The 13,034-nt window shown below is 41.7% G+C and overlaps 1 protein-coding gene and 1 long non-coding RNA gene across 7 annotated transcripts in view; one reads left to right on the top strand and one right to left on the bottom strand.

Moving 5' to 3' along the window:
• Positions 1 to 214: 214 nt before the first annotated feature.
• On the bottom strand, positions 215 to 12,750 carry LOC122555776 (uncharacterized). Its single transcript, XR_006313361.2, has 4 exons — positions 12,621 to 12,750; positions 7,650 to 7,730; positions 6,262 to 6,364; positions 215 to 973 (listed from the first exon to the last, which is right to left on the bottom strand). It is a non-coding gene; the product is annotated as an uncharacterized LOC122555776 (long non-coding RNA).
• amer3 (APC membrane recruitment protein 3) overlaps positions 11,312 to 13,034 on the top strand; it is a 143,345-nt gene continuing 141,622 nt past the window's right edge. For 3 of the 6 annotated variants that reach the window (XM_087993767.1, XM_087993764.1, XM_087993762.1), the window contains exon 1: positions 11,312 to 12,374. The gene's annotated coding sequence lies outside the window, so the exon portion shown is untranslated. Of the gene's footprint in view, positions 12,981 to 13,034 lie in introns of all 6 variants that reach the window. The other 3 variants (XM_087993761.1, XM_087993769.1, XM_087993768.1) reach the window with 2 other exon arrangements.

Genomic DNA, 13,034 nt, shown 5'->3' with positions numbered 1-13,034 from the left:
TTGTCCATCTTCCTTCCCACCTATCCGCTCCACCCTCCCCTCCAACCTATCACCTTTACCCCACCTCCATTTACCTATTGCACGCTCGGCTACCTTCCCACCCAGACCCACCCCCCCTCCCATTTATCTCTCCACCCCCCAAGGATCCAAGCCTCATTCCTGATGAAGGGGGTTTGCCTGAAATGTCGTTTTTCCTGCTTCATGGATGCTGCCTGACCTGCTGTGCTTTTCCAGCACCATACTCTTGACTCTAATCTCCAGCATCTGCAGTCCTCACTTTCACCCTGAGAGGGGTTAAAACCGAGGGATGGTGTTTGGAGGCTCTTCTCTGAACAACATGTTAAATGATCTTCTGGGTAAGTATGTGGAAGTAGAAAAATTGGCAGGGTTGTTGCTCTGATGGGGGAGCTCTAGGTAAATTTTGTGATACAACTAAATGGCCTTCCTCATCTGTATATGTCTTAGAACATTGTAAGAGATTTTTAGGCTTGGTTGGAAAGGTCATCTTTTGTCTACCTTCATTTGATGCCTTGTTTGTAATAAATCTATATCTCAATGACAGGTCACACTGTATTTATGATGTCAAAGTCAAAATAGGAGAGATTATATAAGTCCATATTGTCACTACACTTTTATGAGTGGGGAATGCCTGTTGACAAAGAAAGAAGATATTCAGTAGATCATGAGAGCCAACAAACTGTACACCCAAATATATCAACTGATTAAGCAACTGAATCATAACAAAATACACCATTATTGAATGGACTTTGTGATCAGCAGTGAGGCAATGACACTTGCTGCTGTCCTCAAAGAAAGTTGTCAACAAGATTTCATAATCTTTGTGGCATTATTTTCCCCTTTCCCAACATTACTTTGATTCCAATGCCAAGACACTAGATCTCCAGAGTCCAACAACTGTTATTCACCATGGTAGGTAGCCAATTGGATGGAAAAAATTCTCACAGACAGCAATCTAGAATGTAAAAATAATTGATTATTCTTCACTTTTATCAATTTATGGACAACAAAATAAATATTGAGTCATACATCCAAGATTAAGGTACTTGCTGAAACATCATAAATGATCTTTTCAGAAAAGTAATTATTACATCACTACAGGCACTATGGCACACTACAGGTTTGAAGAAAGTGGCTCTCATTCTTCCCATGTCAGTGATATCCATGTCCAATGACTGAATGAATAAAGAACCTGTGCTGGCTTCATTTCCTTAGCTATGGCAGGAAGGAAAAAACTGAAGTGTTTCTAAACAGAGTTTGTTTAGCAACAGTGGACTACAAACTATGGTGTTGCAAACACCTCCAGCCCCAGGCTGAAAGGAACCAGATGCAAAAAAAAAGGTCATAGTCATGGTCACCGTCAAAGTTTCTGACTGTGCAGTCTGCCCTACACGGAGTTTGAAGCCATGACTTCAGCAGTTGGCAGATTTGAGTGATAAACTGTGGTTTGTGAAGAAAATTGCTCCCAGAACTCCTTGGGCTGACATTACCTCCTCTCAGGGGCTGTTTTCCCTCTTCTCTTCCTCTCTCATTCTCCCATTTATGCTGTATTCTGAGAGGCAAACATATAACTCATATCTGGGAAGAACTTAATGCAAGAACGTTGAGGTCAGCAACATGCAGATAGAGGCCGTTCTGCTTATTGGGTCTGCAAGGACCCTATCCCGATTATCATAATTAGCCCATCTATCCTGCATATCCCTGGACACTATGGGTAATTTAGCATGGCCAATCCCCCTAACCTGCACATCTTTGGACTGTGGGTGAAAATGGAGCACCTGGTGGAAACCCCCATATTACCTGGCAGAATATGCAAACACAGACAGTCACCCGAGGCTGTAATCAAACCCGGGTCACTGGTGCTGCAAGGCTGTAGTGCTAACTGCTGAGCTTACTATGCCACTCTTCAAATGTCCTTCAGCACTTGCCACACTAGTCCTGTAGTTTTCCAGACTTTACATAAACAATTATGGGAAGCATCAAAAATTGTGTGGAATTGGAGCAACAAAATCAAACAATTAATTCAGCCTGGAGTCTGGTTACTAGTGGTGTGCCACAAGGATCTGTTTTGCGACCACTGCTGTTTGTCGTTTTTATAAATGACTTAGACGCAGGCATAGGTGGATGGATTAGTAAATTTGCAGACGACGCTAAAGTCGGTGGAGTAGTGGACAGTGTGGAAGAATGTTACAGGTTGCAGGGAGACTTGGATAAACTGCAGAATTGGGCTGAGAGGTGGCAAATGGAGTTCAATGCAACTAAATATGAGGTGATGCACTTTGGGAAGAATAACATGAAGGCAGAGTACTGGGTCGATGGAAAGATTCTTGGTAGTGTGGATGTGCACAGGGATCTTGGAGTCCATGTACATAGATCCCTGAAAGTTTCCACCCAGGTGGATAGTGCAGTTAAGAAGGCATACGGTGTGCTAGGTTTCATTGGTAGAGGGATTGAGTTCCAGAGCCGCAATATCATGTTGCAACTATACAAAATGCTGGTGCGGCCACACTTGGAATATTGTGTACAGTTCTGGTCCCCATATTTCGGGAAGGATGTGGAAGCATTGGAAAAGGTGCAGAGGAGATTTACCAGGATGTTGCCTGGTCTGGAGGGAAGGACTTATGAGGAAAGACTAAGAGACTTGAACCTGTTCTCATTGGCAAGAAGAAGGCTAAGAGGGGATTTGATAGAGACATATAAGATGATCAGAGGATTAGATAGGGTAGACAGTGAAAGTCTTTTTCCTAGGATGATAACGCCAGCTTGTACAAGGGGGCATAACTACAAATTGAGGGGTGATAGATTTAAGACAGATGTCAGAGGCAGGTTCTTTATGCAGAGAGTGGTAAAGGCGTGGAATGCCCTACCTGCTAATGTAGTCAACTCAGCCACATTAGGTAGATTTAAACAATTCTTAGATAAGCGCATGGATGATTTTGGATAGTGTAGGGTGACGAGCTGAGAATAGTTCACAGGTCGGCGCAACATCGAGGGCCGAAGGGCCTGTTGTGCGCTGTATTGTTCTATGTTCTATGGTCTATTAATTGGAGGTCGGTAACATTTCACCTTGATAATGCTGATGAGGTCCTTCGTACTTCTTCAAATGATGTTCAATGTTGTGACATTAGGGGGGAGCATCAACTGGAATGTGGACCTGAAAAATTGTTTTTACTGGTGCCAAGTCAAATGCAATCTCTTTCATTAAGATTACAACTGGTGATGTATGCCAGCACAAAGGGGTATGGATACCATTTCACCTTCTGTCACAGGGATTCAAATCCATGGCACCAGACCATTAACTTGGTTCCCTAGATTACTGGCTCAGTGACAATAGCACTTGGTTGCCACCTGCATTAGCAGACCACCCTACAATGGCAGATGGTCAAATTTGAATTCAATAAACCAAAATATCTGGAACTAAAAAGCTGCCCCTAAGAGTATTCGCGTAGCCACTATCAATTGTTATTAAATAGAAAACAAATGGTTCACTCATGTCCTCAGGGAAGAAAATCTGCCATCGTTACCTGGTCTAGGATGGGGAATAAATGCCAACAATGTCCTCAACACAGGAATAAATAAGAAAAATGGCCAAGGATTGACAAATGAAGCCATGTTTCAATCTGTTAGCTGAAGTATTACCAATGAAACAATGTTCTCACTGAAAATCTTCCAGTGAAATAAAAGCCAGCAAATGTATTTTTGAACAATAAAGTTGTTTTCCATGTCCAGTGTTAACATTATTTCTTTAATGAAATACTGAAAAAGGCACCTGCAAGGATATCAGCAGGCATTGGAGCCAGTCTATTGGCACTTGCCACTTCCACATTAAATGCACGTGGAGCCTGGCAAAACCTATTTGCCAATCGTTAGAAAATTGACTCCAATTGCTTGGGACCAGCAGAGCTTAGCTATTTGCAATATGGAAACTAGCAGCCAACCTCTAACATGCAATTATAGAATCATAGAGTCATAGAGATGTACAGCATGGAAACAGACCCTTCGGTCCAACTCGTCCATGCCGACCAGATATCCCAAACCAATCTAGTCCCACTTGCCAGCACCTGGCCCATATCCCTCCAAACCTTCCTATTCATATACCCTTCCAAATGCCTTTTAAATGTTGCAATTGTACCAGTCTCCACCACTTCTTCTGGCAGCTCATTCCATACACATATCACCCTCTGCGTGAAAAAGTTGTCCCGTAGGTCTCTTTTATATCTTTCCCCTCTCACACTAAACCTATGCCCTCTAGTTCTGGACTCCCCGACCCCAGGGAAAAGACTTTGTCTATTTATCCTATCCATGCCCTCCCTCATAATTTTGTAAACCTCTATAAGATCACCCCTCATCCTCCGACGCTTCAGGGAGCAAAGCCCCAGCCTGTTCAGCCTCTCCCTGTATCTCAGATTCTCCAAACCTGGCAACATCCTTGTAAATCTTTTCTGAACCCTTTCAAGTTTCACAACAGAATTGCATGCAATATTCCAACAGTGGCCTAACCAATGTCCTGTACAGCCGCAACATGACCCCCCCCCAAATCCTGTACTCAATACAATTCTTTGGGAATTTAAGATTGTCACTGTCCTGAACTGTTGTACTTCCAAATTATTATTCAGTATTATTCTTGCATCAGACTACAGATGCATCAAATCAATAGCTGATGCATTGGTGGTGGGAAGAGGGGTGGGGTTTGGGGATGTGGCAATTTGTGCATTCATGCATCTTTCTGATTAAACAGCATAAGATCTTAACACCAGAAGATATAAGAGCAGAAGTAAACCATTCAGCCCTTCGAAATTGTTCTGTCATTCAATGAGATCACAATTAATCCTCAACTCCAATTTCCTGTTTTTCCCATAACCCCTGATTCCCTTACTGAATAAAAATCTGTCTGTCTCAGTCTGGAAATGAATTAATGACCGAGCCATGTCAGCCCTCGGTGATAAAGAATTCTACAAATTGACTACCCTTTGAGGGAAGAAATTCCTCCTCCTCTCTGCCTTAAGTTGACAAGTCCTTACTCTGAGATTATGTTCTCTATTCCTAGGCTTTCCCACAAGAGTAAACAATTTCTCTCCTGTCAAGTTGCCTAAAAATCTTACATCATAAAAATCTTTTTCATTTATCTAAATTCCAATGAGTATGGGTCTAACCTACTCAACTTCATATAAGACAGTTTCTGTACACTTAGTATCAGTCTAGTGAACCTTTTTCTTTGAACTGCTTCTAATGCTTCCATATATTTCCTTACATAAGGGCATGAAATTAAGCACAGTATTTCAATAGTGGTCTGAGTAGTGTTTTGTGTAAATTTAGCAAAATTTCCTTATTTTTAGAATCAATTCCCTTTAAAATAAAGGCCAATATGCATTTGCCTTCCTCTTATCTGTTGCACTTGGATGGTAGCTTTTATTAATTATTGCACGAAGCATGCCAAATCCCTCTTTGCTGCAGCTTTCCCCAATGAAGTAAAAAGATAGGTAACTCCTTGTTTAGTAAGGGGATTGAGGGTGATGGGGAGAAGAATGAGGTGAGAAACATATCCGCCATGATCAAATGGTGAGCAGACTCGATGGCCTGAATGACCTAATTCTGTTCCTATAGGTTACGGTCTTATGGAGAGCTTCCGGGATGTCTCAAATTTTAATGTAAGATTGTGTAACTCAACAATAGGAAAACAGTTTAAAAATGATCAAAATGCAGTGGTGAGGTAAGTCACTAAATAAAAACAATTGCTTCAAACAAAGTAAATTTTCTAAAATTTGGAGTATAAAAGGGAAGGGAGCTGGTCAAAAACATTTCATGATTTGATGAAATGATATGTGTAAGGATAGGCTTTTGGAATCAGTTTTGTGTGGCCCTCTGAATTCCATTATATCAAAAGACACCAAACATTGATCATGCTGAGTGGATGAAATACTTTAGGGAAATACCAGACTGGATATCTTTGGTTACTTCTGATGGTATTATGGTCACTCTTATACAAGGCAGTGGGCTGCACACTCAATTAAGAAATAGGAATAAAACCTGATAGATATCCAGTATTGACCTAGACATTATAAACAACAAAGGAACACCTTGCCCAGTCAACCCTGCAATGTCCTTGTCAGCGACATCAGGGGCCCTGAGCCAAATTTAGCAATGTGATACCACAAATTGGTGAAGCACTCACTGGATTGTACCTTATAGAGAATATCCCAAATTACTCTAGGAACTTTTTGGTGCAGTGGATAGCATCTCTACCTTTTAACTCAGGGTTTCAGTCCCATTCGAGTTTTTGATGGCCAAGGAGGATGTGTTCACAATGTGACCAACCAGATCGATTATCAATTAAGCAATCTATAGCCTGGAGAATGGAAAAGAATCAAAAAGACATGATGAAATTATCAAGATATTATCAAGATTTTGTGTCTGCACATTAGAAGACACAGTTGCATCTCAAAAATAGAGGCTATCTGAGAGGTTAGTAAAATTGAGGAAATTAAGGTAATTACAATCAGCAAAGAAAAAAATCCATTATTACCCCCAGGACGTAATGGCCATATCCTCAGGAAATCTGCATTTATGGTGGATGTACAAGCTATGGTTTTGCAATATTTCAACATTCCCTACATTTGGATGGCCCCGTAGATGAGAAGTTAGTAGGTATAACATATATTCAAAAAGGGGAGAAAGAGAATATGGGGAAGATCAGGCCAGTAACCCTGACCACAGTCACAAACAAAATGCTGGAATCTATTATTAAGGCAGTGAAAGTGATGCTTGATATGTGGTTAATACACAAGGTAAGGGCCAGTGAGTTGTGAATGTTATTTTAGCATGGAGGAAGGGATTTATGAACAGAGGAAACAGAAAGTAGGAATAAATGGGGCATTTACAAGTTGGTAGATCATTTTGAGGGAAATATTGTGAGAACTGTGTTGGGCTCAGTTATTTAAACTCTATATTGATGACTTAGATGGTATTCATGATTCGGAGACGCCGGTGTTGGACTGGGGTGTACAAAGTTAAAAATCACACAACACCAGGTTATAGTTCAACCTGTTGGACTGTAACCTGGTGTTGTGTGATTTTTAACTTATATGGTATTAGATTGGTTGCAGGACAGAATTAATTTGGCTAGAATTAAGGAACAAGAAAGATACAAATCATTTGTTTGGTGTAATCTATTGATAACCAGCAAATGGAAAGGATATAGAGGAATAAAATGACAAGGATGCTTCAGAAAAATGTGAGCATCATTGTGTAGCTATAACTAGGACTTTGAATATTCATACATAGATTGGAATGATGATAGTGTAAGGGGCAGTGAGGAACAGACATTCCTAGATTGTATTCCGGAGAATATCCGACGGCAACTGGTGTCAAGTCCAACAAGAAAGGAAGTGCTGCTAGACCTGTTTCTTGGGAATGAAGTGGGCTCAGTAGATCAAGTGACAGTGGGGAAACATTTAGAGGACAGTAATTATTATATTCTAATGCTTAAGGTGATGGTGGAAAATGACATTGGTCAATACTCAATAAGAACATTCAAAGGCAGAGAATAGATTGCAATGGGACAAGAAAAGAGCTGGGCTGGGAAGAGCGGAACCAAAGTTGATGGGGAAAAAAGTAGCTGAATAATAGACTACCTTTAAAGAGGAGATGGTCCAGGCACAGTCAAGGGATATTCCCTCAAAAGGGAAAGGTAGGACAAACAAATCCACAGCTCCCTGTACGACAAAGGAGATAAAAAGTAAGTTAAAGGAGAAGCAGTGTGCTTATGACGGGTGTCAGGTACAAAATATGATTGAGAACCAAACTAAATGCAGATGATTCAGTGGCGAGGTGAAAAGGCAAATACAGCAAAGGGGAAAGATTGGCAACCAAACACAAAGGGAAATCCCAAAGTCTTCTATCAGCACATCAATGGTAAAAACAAAAGTGGTTAAAAAAAGGTGGCAATAGGAGGATTTGGTGAGAAACACAGAGAAGCAATAGGCATGGCTGAGGTGTTAAATAAATATTTTGCATTTGTATTTATTTATGAGGCAGAAGTTGTAAAGTTGTGGTGACAGAAGAGGAAAATCAGTAACTAGATGAGTTTAAAATTGCTACAGTAAATTCTGTGCCCTTCCCCCCCACCCCCCCCCCCCCCAACTTCATTTGACAAAGGAACAGTGCTCTAAAAGCTTATCAGTTCAAGTAAACCTGGCATTGTATGACTTCTGACATTTTCCATCCCAATCTAACACCAGCATCTCCACATCAGTATTAAAGTTAATGATGCACCAGGACCATATGCATCCAAGGATATTGAAGAAAGGGAGAATGGAAATTATAGAGTCACTAGCAATAACCCTTCAAATTTCCTTGGAATTGTGAGTGGTATTGGAGGGCTGGATTATTGCATGCATTATGTCTTTGTTAAGAAAAATTATATAGTAAAGGTTGGACTAGCAATTATACTTTGACTTTTGGTAGTAGGGAAATATCTAGAAATTATTATTAGGAATAGAATTAAGATCCACATGGAAAAATGGCTGTTGATTTGGAAGAGTCAGCATGGAATTGTTAAGTAAAAACAATATATAACTAACTTACTGGAAGTTTGTGAAGAGATAACAGAAATAATTAATGAGGGCAATGCAGATTATATGATAGACTTTGAAAAGGCCATTGGTACAATACCACATAACAGACTTCTGTGGAAAGTTACAGTTAATGAAATAAAAGGGACAGCAGCAACGCAAATTTAAAATTGGTTGAAGGATTGGAAATAGAATAATGATTAATGTGCATTTTTCAGGCTGGAAGAAAGCTTGTAGTAGATTTCCCCATGGGTTGTCTTTGTGATATTTGCACATATTGGGAGGTGATGGGCTAGTGCATTATTGCTGGGCTGTTAATCTAGAGACCGAGATAATGTCTTGGGGTCCTGGATTCAAAAACCACCATAGCAGGTGGCGGAATTTGAATTCAATTTTTTTTAAAATTTGGAATTAAGAATTTAATGATGACCATGAATCCATTGTTGATTGTTGGCGAAAAACCCACCTGGGTGTCTTATGTTCTTTAGAGCAGGAAACTACTATCCTTACCTGGTCTTGGTATGCAGGGGACAATTTCAAACTTTGTGGGTGAGAAAAAGTACTTGGAAGAAATGTATTTTTTTAATTAACCTGTTCAGACACCTCTGCAGCAGATGGGGCATGAACACAGGCCTCCTGGCTCAGAGATAGGGACACTATCACTGTGCCACAAGGGAAGAGCAAATTGTCCGGATGACAGTGTAGATCTTCAAAAGACCATTGACAAGCTGGTGGAGTGAACAGACAGGTGGCAGATGAAGTTCGATTTTGAGAAGTGTGAGGTAATAGATTTTGGTACAAAACAATGTAGAGAGGTTGTGTAAATTAAAGGGTACTATTCTAAATGTTGTTTAGGAGCAGAGAAACCAGGACGTACATGTGCATAAGTTATTAAAAATGGCAGGACATGTGGAGAGAGAGGGTACAATTCGTATTCATTAATAGGAGCTTAGAATACAAGAATGGGGAAATTCTGATGAACTTAAAAAGGACACTGGACATTCTCAGCTGGACTATTGTGTGCAAAATGCAGAACAGATTCACAAGAATGTTTCTAGAATAAGACACTTCAGTTATATGAAAGAATGGAGATGTTGGAACTGTTTTCCTTACAGAGCAGATGGCTCAAAGGAGATTTGGTAGATGGATCCAAAATCATGAGATGTCAATAGATTGGGAGAAACTACTCCTGCTTATGACAGAATCAAAAACCAGAGGGCACAGTTTTAGCATTTTAGAAAAGAAGCAAACTCAAGGGAACTTAAAACCTTTTCAAGAAATGAATAGTTAGGGTTTGGAATGTACTGCCTGGAAACAATTTCAATTAAGGGCACTAGTTAAATAGAAGAAATGTACAGGGTTGCAGGGAAAAGGTAGGAGATTGGCACTGAGCTAAAATGCAGAGAGAGCCAGTGCAGCTACAATGGACCAAATGGCTTCCTTCTGTACCATAACATTGTGAAACTTGTTAATGTGATGTTCAGAGAGATTTTGATTTATTCATAGAAGGAACACATAAAAGTTAGTATGCAGATCCCTTTCATCAACCAAAAGGAGCAAATTGCATGCTGCCCTTTATTGCAAAGGGATTGAAGGAAAAGAATAAAGAAATATTCTGACAATGTACAGAGCTTTTCTGAGTCCATGCCTGGAAGACAATGCTTGTGGAGAAGATAGAGTAGTGAAAATTTGGTTCCTGAAATAAGTGGGTTGTCTTATGATGAGAGACTGAATAAGTTGGACCTATATTTTCTGGAGTTTAGATGAATGAGTGGTAATTTCAGTTAAACATTGAAGATCATGAAGGGGATAGATGGGTAGATGCTGAGAGATTGTTCTCACTGGCTGATGAATACAGAACACGAGGGCACACTATAATGAGATGATCACTAAGGACTGAGATATGGAGAAATGTTTTTGACAAAAGGCTTATGAATCTTTGGAATTGTCCCCCTCAAAGGATTGTAGATGCTCCATCAGTGAATATACTTTAAGCTAAGATGGTATTGCATGACAGAGCAAACTCAACAGGATGCACGCTCTACCGTTATAATGCTCTTAAATCAAGAACTTCTCAACTGGACATTTTTTTTTTCATTTGTGGAATATGGGCATTGCCAATTCCTGGTTGCCCCTGAGAAGGTGGTCCTGAGTTGCCTTCTTGAACCGCTGCATTCCACTGGCTGTGGGTTGATCCACAATGACACTGGGGAGGGAATTCCAGGATTTTGACTCAGCAACAATGAAGGAACAGCAACATATTTCCAAGTCAGGATGGTGAGTGGTTTGGAAGGGAACTTGAAGGTGGTTGTGTTCCCATATATCTGCTGCCCTTGTCTGAATTGGAAGTTGTCTTGAGTTTTGAAGGTGCTGACTGAGGACATTTGGTGAATTTCTGCAGTGTATCTTGTAGAGAGAACACACTGCTGCTACTGAGTATCAGAGGTAGAGGGAGTGAATGGTTGTGGATGCAGTGCCAATCAAGTGGGCTGCTTTGAGTTGGATGATGTCAAGCTTTTTGAGTGTTGTTGGGGCAGCAGCCATCCAGGCAAGTGGGGAGTATTCCATTATACTCCTGACTTGTGCCTTGTAGATGGTGAATGGGCTTTGGGAAGTCAGGAGGTGTGTTATCCAGTGCAGTATTCCTGGTCTCTTACCTGCTGTTTTAACTACTGTGTTTATATGGTGAATCCAATTGTATTTCTGATCAATGATAACACCCAGGATGTTGACAGTGGGGATTCAGTGATGGTAACATCATTGAATGGTAAGGGGTGGGAGTTAGATTGCCTCTTATCGATGATAGCCATAGCCAGGCATTTCTGTGGTGCAAGTGTAATTTGCCACTTATCAGCCCAAGCTGGATATTGTCCAGATCTTGTTGCATTTGGACATGACTGACTTCAGTATTTGAGTAGTCACAAATGGTGCTGAACATTGTGCAGTCATTGGCAACATTCCCAGTTCTGACCTTATGGTGGAGGCAAGATCTTTGATGAAGCAGCTGAAGATGGTTGGGCCTAGGACACTATCCTGGGAATCTGCTGCAGAGATGTCCTGAAACTGAGATGACTAGCTTCCCACAATCACAACCATCTTCCAATGTGCCCAGTATGACTCTAACCATTGGAGTCTTTGCTCCCTGATACCCATTGATTCCAGTTTTGCTAGGGCTCCTTGATGCCACTCTTGGTCGAATGCAGCCTTGATGTCAAGGGCTGTCACATTCACCTGGTCTGGTTTAAGAACAAAAACCGTTTCTGAATGTCCATTGTATGGAGACCGATACTGACCATCGCTTGGCTATTTCAATTTGGAAGCCTAACGCTATTCATCAGCTACACTTACAGCCATATTACCAGGACAACGCTTATCATCTTGGTGTGGTTATCTCTTTATTATGACAACTGATCCACTGGCACAATGTTACCAGCAAGAGAACCGGACGCAAATACTGCCTTAGCCCTCAGATCTTCCAGGCATCGATATGTTGGGGGGAAGTGGGCGAGAGGAAATTGCAGAAAGCTGGCACAGGCAGGATGGGCCGAACCGCCGCCCTTCCGGGTTGTAGCTGTCCTCTGTTTCTAGAGGCGGAGTGGTGAAGTCCAACAGAAGAGCTGTGACAGAGCCGGCTAGAAGACTGGGTTCAGCTTTGGAGCGGGGAGAACAGGGATACTGGATCTGACAATGGGCTTGAATAAACAGCGAGCAGAGGGCTCCCAGCGGACCTGCCTCCTGAAATAACTAGACTCGACCGTCAGACAATAGCCCGGGCAACAAATCAAGGTATTGTTCGATGTCGTTTTCTTTTGTTAGACAAACAGCAGAGGCTCCATCCTTCAGGATCTTCCTCTCTGAATGGAAAGCATATTCGAAATTCCGGCGAATGACATACTCAGCAACCCGATTCTCTTACAATCGTTGTTCCAATCGGCGTTTCGATCGATTCTGTAGCTCAGGTTTGTTTAACACTGGGGGACCCCACTGCTTTCTTCAATATCAATGGCATTTTTCTTACGCGGGGCGACTTACCTCTCACTGCGGCGTACGTGGAGGTGCATTTTGATAAGGTAGCTCTGTAACTGTTGCCGTAATTGAAGCTCCTGAGATGTGCGTGTGACACTTGTAGTTTCTGGTGCAAACAGGTCGTGCAGGTGACAGCAGTCTGGCGGCTGCTTCCTGTCCTGGGGTTCATTCGCCGATCTATTTGGCGCTCGCCCATTCTACAGATTCCCTCTCCCATGTTCCCACCGCCTGAAGCCTTCCTTCCACGCCCCAGTCACGCTTCCCGTGTGCACCGAGCTGACTGGATGGAGCCAGGATACACGACAGCCGTGAGCTCGATGAATGACAGAACAGTATCAAGGGGTTGAATGGTCTACTGTGCTACAGGTAATGGTAACTCTCTGTGTCGAGAGAGGTACAGCGTGTCTTGCTAGGCGAGGG

This window comes from Chiloscyllium plagiosum, unplaced genomic scaffold (assembly GCF_037043375.1).
Source record: "Chiloscyllium plagiosum isolate Xiang-an unplaced genomic scaffold, Cpla_swu_hap1 HiC_scaffold_13, whole genome shotgun sequence".
NCBI lineage: Eukaryota > Metazoa > Chordata > Chondrichthyes > Orectolobiformes > Hemiscylliidae > Chiloscyllium > Chiloscyllium plagiosum.
This window is presented reverse-complemented; position numbering and strand designations above follow the sequence as displayed.